The sequence below is a fragment of the Hemicordylus capensis genome, chromosome 2 (assembly GCF_027244095.1).
Source record: "Hemicordylus capensis ecotype Gifberg chromosome 2, rHemCap1.1.pri, whole genome shotgun sequence".
In the NCBI taxonomy this organism is placed as follows: domain Eukaryota; kingdom Metazoa; phylum Chordata; class Lepidosauria; order Squamata; family Cordylidae; genus Hemicordylus; species Hemicordylus capensis.
This window is the reverse complement of record NC_069658.1, coordinates 83,746,095-83,759,022: the sequence shown is the minus strand read 5'-3', so window position 1 is coordinate 83,759,022 and position 12,928 is coordinate 83,746,095. Positions and strand designations below refer to the sequence as shown.

General features: G+C 44.6%; 1 long non-coding RNA gene across 1 annotated transcript; it reads right to left on the bottom strand.

The window, feature by feature from the left end:
* Positions 1-3,501: 3,501 nt before the first annotated feature.
* On the bottom strand, positions 3,502-11,382 carry LOC128344080 (uncharacterized). The gene is made up of 4 exons (XR_008315663.1): positions 11,323-11,382; positions 6,076-6,318; positions 4,677-4,774; positions 3,502-3,874 (listed from the first exon to the last, which is right to left on the bottom strand). It is a non-coding gene; the product is annotated as an uncharacterized LOC128344080 (long non-coding RNA).
* Between the last annotated feature and the right edge of the window lie 1,546 nt (positions 11,383-12,928).

The window sequence follows — 12,928 nt, the reverse complement described above, 5'->3', positions numbered from 1 at the left end:
ATGGTCACTACTCACTACACAAGCATGACAACGATCCTGCAGCAGCAACTTCATTGATTAGCTGGACTAGCAGATTCAAAGTGCTGGTTTTGAACTTTAAAGCCCTACTTAGTTTGGGGATGGGAAATCTGTCAGACTGCATTTGCTCATGTACATCTGCCAGAGTCCTTTGCTCTTCCTCACAGGCCCTACACTTGGCTCCACCAGTAACACAGATCTGGTTGTCAGGGTCAGGGTCTATTCTGTAGTGGCCTTTCTTTGGAATGCCACCCCAGAAGGAGGCCCATCTCTCTCCCTAGGGCATTTCAAAAAGAGCTTGAAAACCACCTCTTCTGGGAAGTTTCATATCTGGTTTTAACCTGTTTTTTCAGTTTTAATCAGTTCTAGCCTTTGCATGTGTTGCTTTCGATTTCAGCATTATTTGTTTTAATTAGGAACAAAGGAAGCTGCCTTATGCCAAGTCAGACCATCATGCAGAAGATGTAAAATATGAGCTGCTACTCTTAATATCCACTAATGAGATGCCTACTCAAAAAATACAGGATGAGACCTTGGATAGAGTCCAATTGTATGATTAGGCATCAGTGGGGAATGTTCAGTTTGTCCTAATCTGGGAAAGAAGGGAACATGCTGGCTCCTTCAAAAAGCCAAGAGTAGTACATCCTTGGATAATGTATGAACCCAAACTTAGGATTGTAAACTACAATGCTTGCATTACTTAATGCCAATACAAAACTCATATTGTCAAGTTACTCACACTTCCAATCCAATTGTTACATTTGTAAAAATGTACATGTGCCTTTGCAAGGTTCTAGGTCTTATTCTAATTCTTATGTCTTAACCTGAAGAGCAGACCATTATTAATACCAATCTTGTCTGCTCTCAGGATATGATCACAGAAGAGCACGACTTTATTAAGATTTGTGCTAATGTATATGTTAGTTGGATGCACGCTATCACTTTATCATTGCAAATTCTACTGCTATTATGTGAATAAGTACTGCTTAAGGGCTGCAATTCACTCTAACTCAAATACTATCTAAGCACTGCAATACACTGTTGATGACACACTCCAAATCTATCTCTTGCCATCAGCATGCAGCAGGGGGGTACAGGGCCGGAATCAGGAGTCAGCATTATTGGACATCTATCAAGGGTCCAGGCCCTCAGAAGGATCCCTGAGACCAACTCCATGTCTGTTACAGAGAAACTACTTATCAAAGTAATTGAGCAGGAAGCCAATTTTAACTGAGAAACAAGAGTTTGGTATTTATTACTAACAGAAAGCATAGGCTAAGGAAACAACAAACAGGTGAACAGTCTCTTATGCAGAGAGAGGGAGAACCTCTCAGTTTGATAGGGGTGTGCACAAAAACAGTTTGCCCAGTTTGGTTCGAATCTGAACCAGACTCGAACCAAACAGGCCATGTTTGGTTCCCCCCCCCCCACCAAACATACCCCCACTGGCTCAGCTCAAATTCGAGCTGGTCCGGGGGTTCTACAGTTAAATTTAAACAAAAAACAAAAAATTCACCACCTCCGGGGGGTGCTACCACAACCATGGAAAGTCTCTAATGGTCCCCACTCCCCACAGCTGGCCTCCCCCCACTCTCTGAAGGGCTGTTTCAGCCTGTTTGGGGGCCCTTTCTGACATGGCAGTGGTCATTTTGGAGGCCGCCTCGCATGCACCCTGGCCATTTGCATGGCCAGGTCATGACCAGAAATTCTTGAATACCTCTGCTCTATTTTGTTTACAATCAAGTTGTGGGGGGGGATTATTGGGTTTTTTAGCTTGTGTAAAAGCATGCAGTCTCTGAAAGGGTTGCCTGGAGAGGAGGGAGTCACGGTGTGCAAGTTCTATTATTCACCAGAGAATATGGGGGGCCCACACAAGTGAGGCCTCCTTGATTTGGATGGCCTACCTCATGAGAGTGCAGTCTGAAGAACGCCCAAAGCTCACTGAGCCTCTGGTCCTCCATAGTTGACTGGCCCTCTCATGAGAGGGCTAATCACAGGGACAAGAGTGTGCTTGTGTGTTCCTGGGCTGCTTTGCCTAGGTCTGCCATCGCAAGAACATCCTTGGTCACAGTGGACCAGACCCCAGGATCCTCTGCCGTCCCTCATATACATATTCCTTCCCAGAAAAATTGTGCCCCTCTCCAGTTGCTAGTAATTGTGCTTGTGCAAGACTGTTTAAGTGTGGGGCTCTTACAAAGGTGGCAGTGCAATTGCTGTCCATGGAAGGGCTTCAATGCCATTTAAAGAGATTTTCCCTTTAATTGCCACCTTTTCCCTGCCAAGGGCAGGCAGTCCATTCCGAAAAGGCACAATTGCACTCGGCATGCCCCCTTGAAGACCACAGCCAAAGGCTGCCAGCCTGCAGATGTTCTGATGCTTTGCCCACAGTCTGGCAATGCGATCACTGTGGAGCTTTCTGGGATGCATCGTCGGAGGACCGGGAAGAGAGAGTTTCTCCCCTACCCACGTCTGTGTTGTGATTCAGTATTACAAAAATTAACCTCAGGTTCATTTACCCGTGGTTTGCTGTGCAAATGTAGCCTCTTTTATTTTTTGTTTTCAGATTAATTTTAATGTGGATTATTGCTTTACTTTATTATTTTTATTGACAATTATTCGCCATAGTATGCTATAAAAAGGTCAGATTCAAATGTTGAAACCAAATATGCTCCTCTCTAAAACAATAATGAAAATGGAAACGTATTACAAAGAGGGTAGAAAATTCTAACCATATTGTTTCAATGGCAAGGAACTTCTGACACTAAACACAGAAATATATACCAAGCAAATTAACTAAAAGCTCCACTCTTTCTTTGCCATAAAATTTTCTGGAATTATTAAGGAATATATGGTCTAATTACTGAACCTGGAATTTTTTTACTGCTTCAATTACAAACTGATATTACAATTAACTAGATAATTAAATTGACTTGAAATAACAAGCACTAATTTAGAAATATGTTCTAAATGAGTTTTTAACATGGAAGCAAGTCTTTGTTGATCTGTTTATGTGATTAGTGTCAAGTGGCATGGATTAGTTCAGAGATTTTGGGGAAAGACAGATGTCATTAAAAGAGGTATTTGTTTAGTATTCTGCAGGGGGAAAATGCATTTAAGCAGAAAAACCAAGCATGAATTGCAATTCTGTAGCAATGTAAGAAGTCGCCTTAAGTGGCACAGTGGGGAAATGCTTGACTAACAAGCAGAAGGTTGCCAGTTTGAATCCCCGCTGGTGCAGCAGTGATATAGGAAGATGCTGAAAGGCATCATCTCATACTGTGTGGGAGGAGGTGATGGTAAACCCCTCCAGTATTCTACCAAAGAAAACCACAGGGCTCTGTGGGCTCCAGGAGTCAAAATCGACTTGGTGGCACACTTTACCTTTAGAGATGTAAGAAAGGTAGGTGTGCACTTATTTTCATACTTGAAATATAGAAATACAACAAATAAAGCACTTTTATCAGGACAAATATTATTGATTTTTAATCAGCAATGTAACTAACCTTCTCCACAGTATGGGCCACTTGCTGGAAACAATGGCCCCAGCTGCAGGCATGGATAACTAGCCCCATGCTACTGGTGGTTCCAGAGCCACATCTCTATTTATATCAAAAGATTTTTTTTAGTCAGTTCAAAAGGATCTGTATGAGCATCCGGTGTTGATCAGCTACAGTATGTATCCAGATTTGTATCAGCACTGGCAGCAAACACAGAATGTTGTTAGTATTCTTCTTCTTCACCCCACCAGCTTTTAATATAATCAGGGGACGTCCAGTTGTGGTTATCACTGGCTTGTTTGGTGGAGACCCAAAACTTGAAGCCTTCTCCAAGATTGCTCAGGACTCTGGAATGTGTTCTAGATAGATAGATAGATAGATAGATATAATATGATAAAGTGGGAGAAAATAATACCAAAATGGGGCTCTTAAATGTTACATCCTAAGCTTTAAAAATGTGTGACTATAATTGCAACTACAGTACCTATAACTGAATTATCTGACCATCCACTTAGAAGGTTACAAAGCTTTCATTTAAACCAGGGCTGCCCAACTTTGGCCCTGTAGCTCTTTTTGGACTGCAATTCCCATAATTCCCAATCCCAGCCACAGTGGCCCAAAGTCAGGGATTATGGGAGTTGTGGGCCAACATCTGCAGGAAGGCCAAAGTCAAGCAGCCCTGATTCAAACTAAGGAATTACTGACGGGCATCTTAAATTCAAATAGACTGTAAGCAACGGACAAAAAGCTTTACTTTGATATGAGCATTTGGAAGGAAAACAAAAATTGGCAGCCCTGAAAAGGGGAATAGCCTTTTGGGAGTGTTGACTGTGGCACATTTTGTTTGTCTGAATCCTTCCCAGAATAACATTTCCACCCCACTGTTGCTTTGCTTGCATTTGTTTTGTTTTGTTAATTGATTTCAGAACTATTTCAGCAGGGGAGCCATTCTAGAATGCAGATAATTCCAATCCAAGACTGAGTCACAATTACATTTTTTTTGTAAGTACATTGACTAAGTCATTCAAGGTGACAGTGAGCTAGGACCTCATGTTATGAGAGAAACATTTCCTTACAATGCATGTGTGTTGTGTAGGCGGAAGGGTTTTGCGAAACAGAAGCAATGGGTGCGATGAAGTGCTTAGCTGGCTCCATACTCACTGAGTCTCCCTTACGTATTCCACACTACCACCAAGCCTGGCTGCTGCCTTGTTGTTTATCATCAAGACCAAAAGAATCTTGGCTGTGGGTGAAATGAACTGAAAATCATTCATAGGGGGATATTAATCATCAGACATGAGAATATTAAGCATATACACACAAACACACGGCATACACAGTGAACAGGCAAGTCTTCCCTTCAGATACACCCATCTATTATTTATTTATTTATTTGATTTCTATACCACTCTTCCAAAAATGGCTCAAGGCAGTTTTCTTTTCTCTTAAGCAACATACATGCCTTTAGGAAACATGTGTTTGCCAATATAGGTCCCAGATAGACAAGTCCATCTAACCAACCCAACTTCCACACGATTAGGGATGTGAGTTCACCATGAGCACACATGCCCCACATCTTTGTTTAATTGCATAAGGTGGTATGTGGCTCTCTTGAACAGCACCATCATGCACAAAGGTCATTCTCATCAGCAGAGCTACCTGGGTTAACCCTCTTCCACCCAGGTAGCTATGTGACAGCAGGAGTCCTCCTGACCATGATCGGCTACCCAGATTAAAAATGAGGTAGGAGGAGAACATAAGAACAGCCTTACTGGATCTGGCTCAAGGCCTATCTAGTCCAGCATCGTGTTTCACACAGTGGCTCACTAGTTACCTCCGGAAAACCCACAGGCAAGAGCTAAGAGCATGCCCTCTCTCCTACTGTTGCTCCCCTGCAATTGGTATTTAGAGAAATCCCTTCCTACCTCACTTTCTGGTTGTCTGTGCTTCCAGTACTGCTCCTGGGCTACTGGCGGCCATGGTGTTCAGAGAGCTGGGGAAAGAGAGGCCAAGCAGAGCAGACCTGCTGCAACAATGAGGGCAGCAATCCTACTGCTCTCACATTGCATTGTGGGATCCTGGAGGATCCAGTGTGAGTTTTCCCCTTCCCATCTTTGGTCATGAGAACAACCTTACAGTTTAAATACTGCTTTAAAGAAGTATTTGCTTGCAATTTGATTTGCAAACTACAATTTGATTTTCTACTTTGATTAGCATTGAGTTGCTTGCAAGCAGCAAGACATGCAGTGTAAACTGCAGACTAGGCAGAGGTGTCTTGTTGCTCCAAAGCGTATCATGCTTTTCATCACAAACTGTCTTCCTAACATTGTCAGCACTTTCTGCAGGGAGAGGAATAAGGATAGAGTTTTTAATGATGTGCCAAAATTAAAGCAGCACCTGCAGTTTTGCTATGCTTCAATCACATTTTTTGTTTCCATAGCATAACAACACTGAACGCCCAGTGCTGTGTAGGGAGGGGGTGGGGATGCAGCTTTTGTAAACGGTGGCTGCCTTCAGACATAGTGTGAAACCATGGGTTGATGAATCCGAAGTTAACTACCGGAACTGAGAATTGCACTGCAGATGATCATCCAGCTGGGACAATCAGGAACCTCTGGCTTCTGGGCAGAGGAGCCCATCCCTCTTCCTGGTCCATCAAGGCCGAATCTCAACAAGCTGCAGGCCGCTCGTGTTGCCAAACTGCTGGCAGGGCATCAGGATGTCATTAGGGTGGCTGTCACTGGCCCCAATCTCCAAGGGGGTGTCCCCAGCACGAATGTGCCTTTTCAGCCTTGATGGCCACCTTCAGTAGGACAAAGACATTTTAACCTCTTCCTCACTGCACAGGCAGCAATGCCCTTGCAGTCACTTCAAGGCCACACTATCATGCAGAAGCACAATCATTTAAACTCAATAATGGCAAGGGGTACTTCCAGATAGCAATAGGGTCTGTAGGGATAAAAGCAGAATGGAAGCAGATCATTTTGGTCCTCATGGCCTTTCTAGAAATATCAACTGGAAACCTGGGAAAGCCTTCTTGAAAACTTTGTTCATATAGGCAGCTGCAGGGCAGGAGATAGCACCAAGGACACCCAATATGGACAGTGATGACAGATCCATGGAGGGTCTTTGTGAAGATGACTATTCTGGCTAGGCAAGCATCCTAGGAGAACACAAAGAGGCACATGGGCGGTACATAGATGTCCTGTTGTATCTGAACCAGAGCCTGGTTGTTGGCCCGCACTAACCGCCTCATCCAATACTATCAGCAGTTATAGGTGTTAATAACTAACCTTTTAGCCATTGTGAGGGTGATGATAAGGAAGGGTTACTTGCAGGATGCCTCAGGGCAAACGGATCCCTCACCCCCACCACAGCCTGAACATCCCGTCCTCCAAAATCTGCCCTCGTATGTGGACACCCATTCTCAGAGCATCTGCAGCATTAGTGGCAGTATTAAAAGAGCAGGCAGTCTGTTGCCCTTTCCCAAATTCCAATTTGCTCACTCACTGGGAACTGCAGAAAGCATCCCCGAGTTGCCCACTCCAATGTGCTCCCTGAAAAATGTGCCATGGAGCAGCCTGTGGGAAGTGTGTTGCACCCAGGTGCAGGGGCACATAATTCCGGTCCCCCGTGTCAATGAAGCATCATATATTGAGGCCAAGTGTCAGCTGCACACTTGACAGGTCTGGTGTGCCATAGTCATGGGGTGCATAGCAGGAGGACAGTTTATGGCATGAGGGATGTCGGTGTTGGTGGGGGAGCACAATTGAGAAAATCATCTGACATGGCCCCGCAATAAAGGTGGAGACTTAGTGGGGTGGGGGGCAAAAGAGACTTTATTGACATAGGGCATGTTCCATGACTTCTGCAGCAAGGCCCCCATGTCTGTTCTCCATGAGACACCATGTTTAATGGGTCTCAGGAGAACCTATCATCATGTAATCATCCTCTATGGCATTCCTTTCATGCCACATTGAGGAAGCATGCAGCTTACAGCGGGCATCGCTAATGTGCTTATGTCCCTTTAATGTGGTGTCTGGAGGGACACAGTGTCCCTGTTGCCAGGCAGCAGTGGGAGGAGAAAGGAGAAGGCAGGGAGTGGGGCACAGGCTCCGAGAGGCAGCCAGCAAGAAAAATGGCAGGCATGGAGTGGACACATTTCTGGGCTGGTCTGAGCTACCCTCTCTATGGTTTTAGGATCAGCCACAACACAAAATCCAGGTTGCGGTGGCAGCAGAATTTGGACAACCCCATGGTGACTCCAAAACTGAGGTACAAGCAGTGAAACTCACTATAAACAGAAGGATCAATTCATGGTTTGGGGAGTGAAACCTGGGGTTGCTTTTGTGACAAAACTGTGGTTTCACGCATTTGGATGACCACGAAATTGAACCTCTGCATCTCTTGCCTCTGGTTTTGCATTATGTTCGATGGTGACCATTGATTTGCAAGGTTGACCCTAAAGTCTGCAGCCAACAGAGAATCAATGAAAGAGAATCATGCTGCTCAGCTCAGGCCAACCCAAGTATTATAAAGAGCTATTCTGTATCCAAGAAGAAAAACTGACTCATCTCATTTGGACTCATAACTAGCAATTAAGTGCAGTCCTCATAGGAGCCTAGGAACCTGCCTCCTACTGAGCAAGACCATTGGTCCATCTCTCATCTATACAGTCATCTATACAGACTGGCAGTGGCTTCTCCAAGGTTGCAGGCAGGAGTGTCTCTCAGCCCTATCTTGGAGATGCCAAGGAGGGAACTTGGAACCTTCTGCATGCAAGCATGCAGGAGCTCTTCCCAGAGCAGCCCCATCCCCTGAAGAGAATATCTTACAGTGCTCACACATGGAATCTCCCATTCAAATGCAAATCAGGGCAAACCCTGCTTAGTCAAGGGAGCAATTCATTCTTGCTACCAAAAGACCAGATCTCCTCCCTCATGTATGTGAACATTACAGAGTCAAGATTCACATGGAAGCTCCTGCTTATGTGTGATGTCATCTGTGTGGTGAAGGGGTGTGCTGCTCTTCCATCACAGAAAGGCTCCAGGTCATATGAACAGAAGCTCAGTAATTGGGGTATCAACTCAGGGGCAGTCCAAGGTATTGTGGTACCTGAGGAAAGGCACCTTGCTTTATGTTTCCGGCAGGTGCCAGCACTCTTTCAAAACTGATCCATGCAAGCAGTGACGTAGCAGAGAGGAGAGAAGGTTGCCAGCAGTCTCCTCTTTTCTTCTCAGAAGAAAAGCTTTGCAAGTAGTTTGAGGAGAGAGAGGCAGCCTTTTCTCTGTTCTGCACATCCCTTGCAGCCTCTGCAAGGGTTCGATCAGTCCCAAAGACCTGCTCCAATAGTGGCAGTGGGATGCATAAGAACATAAGAACCACCTGCTGGGTCAGACTCAGGCCAAAGCCTATCTAATCCAGCATTTTGTTTCACACAGTGGCCCACCAGATGCATCTGTGAAGCCCACAGGCAAGAGGTGAGGGCATGCCCTCTCTCCTGCTGTGGCTCTCTGCAGCTGGTATTTAGAGGCCTCTGAGGCTGGAGGTGGCCTATAGCCACCAAACTAGTAGCCATTGATAGATCTGTCCTCTATGAATTTGTCTAAGTCCCATTTAAAGACTTAGGCAAATTCATGGAGGAATTTTGCTGAGATTGTGCTGAGAATCTTGCTGCCCTGCTGTTAACCCATAATCTGCCACCTGAGTCAACTGCCTCAACTTGCCTCATTAAAAGACTTCCCCCTGTGGTGACTCATATGTAAGAAACAGAAATCACATCATGTTGGGTAAAATGGATATATTCCAGGCAAAATTAAGACCATTTATTTCCAATTGATGTCACTGGAGATATTAAGCAGGAGCTTAACTCTCTCCTTTCAAAATCAATGTGACTCTAAATGTTAAAGTTTGGATTGAGCCTATAATTTTTCAGGGGAAGCAAATCATATGCTTGCCTGTGAATCATCAAATGGTATCAAGTGGTTCACACACCTCTGAATCAGCCAAAGACTGACATTTATCTTATTTGAATAGCTAATTCTCATTTTATATTTAGAAAGGATAGCTTCAAGGCATTTTCAGAGGCTAATCTAATACAAATATCTTTCCAAATAATTAATATTATTATGTTTTCCCTCAGCAAACAGCTTATGATATCATGATCCCAATTACAACTGCAGAAACAAAATTAGAAATTTTCATTGCAAGGACATTGACTTAACTTCAACCTAAACTTTAATTATAATGTGGTTATGCTGGAGCTGATTTTTGCACATTTGATCATCATTCCTACTTCTGCATTCAGGAAGCAAACTCTGAGGCTGCTCTCATGAGCAACCAAGTCCAGGCTAAGACAGCCAAAGCCTGACTTGGCTGCCCATGAGAACCATCAGGATCTGAGCAGATCCTGGCGACACCTTGGCAGCAAACCCACCAAAGAAGCCCGCCAGTTAGCTCAGGTTAAAGGCACAAGCATGCCCTTAATTCGGGCTAAGTGTTCATGTGCAAGCACCAGCTCTTTGCAGCCATCACTGGCACAGGTGCAGGCTCCCGGCCGTCACTCGGGGGATTCCCACAATGCACCATGCACTCATGTGGTGCATTGTGGGATTTCCAGGGGCCAGGAAAATGTGTCTCGACCCCCTCATCGCCATACTGCCTGTGGCAGCCATGGACCATCTTGACACACTATTTGCACACCCAGTAACTCTCCAGGGATCATCTGGTGGGAAGGCAAACATCTGCTGCCTTCCCTGCTGCCCACCCTCAAGCCTTCTCACTTAATCATGAGAATTGGCTCTCTGTATGATTCATGGATGTTGTCAGGATTTAGCCACAGCGTAACATCCATAATGTTGAATGTCCATGACTTCCAGCACAGATCCAAGAGCAGGTCGCACACGCTAATTGTGAGCCAATGAACAGCCCATCCTCATTTCTTCCAAATGTCAATGCCTCCTTAGCAGTTCGCGATCACTGCTGCATTGCTACTTTCATTATTGCTAAAGGAAGTAGCAACACTACAATGACCAGTATTTGCATACTGCTTTTTAACAAAAGTTCTTAAAGCAGTTTATATTGAAAAATAAATGATAAATAAAGAAGCTTCCCTGTTCCCCAAAGGCTCGTAATCTAAAAAGATGGATTTTGGAGGAATGTTGTGCTGCGGCTGGATAGGAACCATTGCTCTCCCCATGCTAAATAAAAGAGTATCAGCATTTTAAATGTGCCTCTTTGCTTGTTTATCAGGGTTTAAGAGGCACTGACACAGCAGCAATGTCATATTCCTTATGAGGCACTGAACAGCCCCACATTTGCAAGCAGTGAGGATGGGTTGTTCAGTGGCTTGGAAGAAGAGTTCATACCCCAGGGTAATGAGCATTTTGTTTATTAGCACCTGTAGACAGGAGAAGCTACCACAGCAAACATGACTTACTAGCTCTTATATTTTGTTCCTATTTTGAATAAATACTTATGAACAATAATTGTATGAGCAAAATCTGCTTCCTGTTAACTTGTGATAATGAGATATATTAATATTTTTGCTGTTCAAGTTCACAAGGTGTAACTATAAAAACTAACTGTAATATTTACATAGCAAAATATATGCTTCCTAGGTTTATTTTAAGATGCAATGAGGTCATTCACACAACCAGTCTTTTCTGGATAGGAGTGGGTTAATCAGGGTACAGAGGCTGGTGTGGAGCCTCAGAACCCTCTTCTCCACACTGCCTGTCAAGTTGGGTTACCCAGTTTTTCTACCCTGCCCTTAACCTAGATAGGACAGAAACATCCACTGTCCTACCTTTGTTTTCAGTTGTGTGGGTGCCTACAATGGCTTCTGCAGCTCCTGGGGCCAGCGACCATAGAGTGCTGTGGCTTGTGAGGCCAGAAGAAGGAGCCCTCATGCATTAGCATGGGCTGTCTCTCTGCTTCCTGTGCACTGCATTCTGGGATAATGGAGGACTTCTTCCTCCTGATCACAGATTTGACGATTGCCACTGCTCCAGTCATCTGAGCGTGCAACTGGCAGAGGCAAAATAAGCCTCCCATTGTCTGTGGAAAATTAAGGAGCTTCCTACCTATCCCCCCACTGCCCCTTTCCCCTCTGTTTGGTTTGTGAATGATCAGTGTGTTAGAGATGGCATCATCAAAATAAGAGCTATTTCAGACCTTAAAATATTTCACATCTCTTCAAATGTCTTGGCCAACAACACATTTTTCATACATTTTAAAGAATTTCGATGTATATTGGAGGTCCAATAACATAAATTTAAAGGGGATTTTTTTAAAAAAGGATGGCTCCAATGCTCCCAATAGCTCAGCAATAAATAGGTATTAGCAAAATCCGCTAACTAGATGGTCCGCAAAGGCATAAAAATGGTGGAGAGAGCCATAGGACAGTAAGTGAAGATAGGCTCCCACCTTCCTTTCCTCCCTCCCCCCCCCACTCCCTTGTATTTACTATAGAAGAACTTTAAGGACATAGATAAACACAAAATATCCATTGAAATTAACTTTAAACTGCACCTACTCCAACTATGGCACAGCAAAGTTTCATGGAATGGCCTCCTCCACGTTTTCAGTTCTGCAAAGATTCCTACAATTCAGGGTGTGTGGAAACAGTTCGAGTGGTTTGAACTCAAACTGGACTGGACTGGACTCCAAAAAGAGGGGCCAGTCCAAGTTTGAATCAAGCTGGGACTGGTTCAGATCAAACCGGTTCGGCCCAGTTCAACCAGTTTGAATGCTTTACTTTTAAAGGGAGGATCCAGTAAGGATTCCCCTTTACAAGCAAAGGGCGGGGGGACTCCCTTACTAAAACGGGATTGAGGCCTGAGCGGGAGGAGGGTACCTTACTCTCTGTGGCAGTGGCAGCTCCCTCTCAGCCCCACCAGTGTTTCCCCCCAGCACCGCAGGACAGTGGGTGGCCCAGCTCATCTTGTGTCATAGAGGGGCATGGAAGTATGTCCCTGCAGTAGCTCTCTCTTTTCTCATTCTGTTCAAGATGTCAGGGCAGATTGCTGCATACACATTTGCAGAGGCAGAGCACAGCCAGATGAAGAGAGGGCACTTGAAAGACAGTCACCAAAGCTGCCAGAGTGGGCAATGCTTAGAGGCCAAGCATCCACCATAGCTTTGGCAGTGGAGCAGGGGAAGGGGCAGGAGCCAGCCTCTCTTGTTTGGTTACAGGACAAATGTCCCAGCATGTTCCATGGTAACTTACACCCCTGATGAGATGGAAAGAACATTTGAGCTCTAGAGTTGTCTTCTTTCTTCAGGTTTTGTATTTGCTAATTTCCAGGGTGCTAGTAATAGTCTCCCTGAAGTTTCTCACATAGACGAATGGTGCCTATTGAGTTGTTTGAATGATGTAGGTCCTGCATTTCCAAAGGAATGTACAGTGTTGA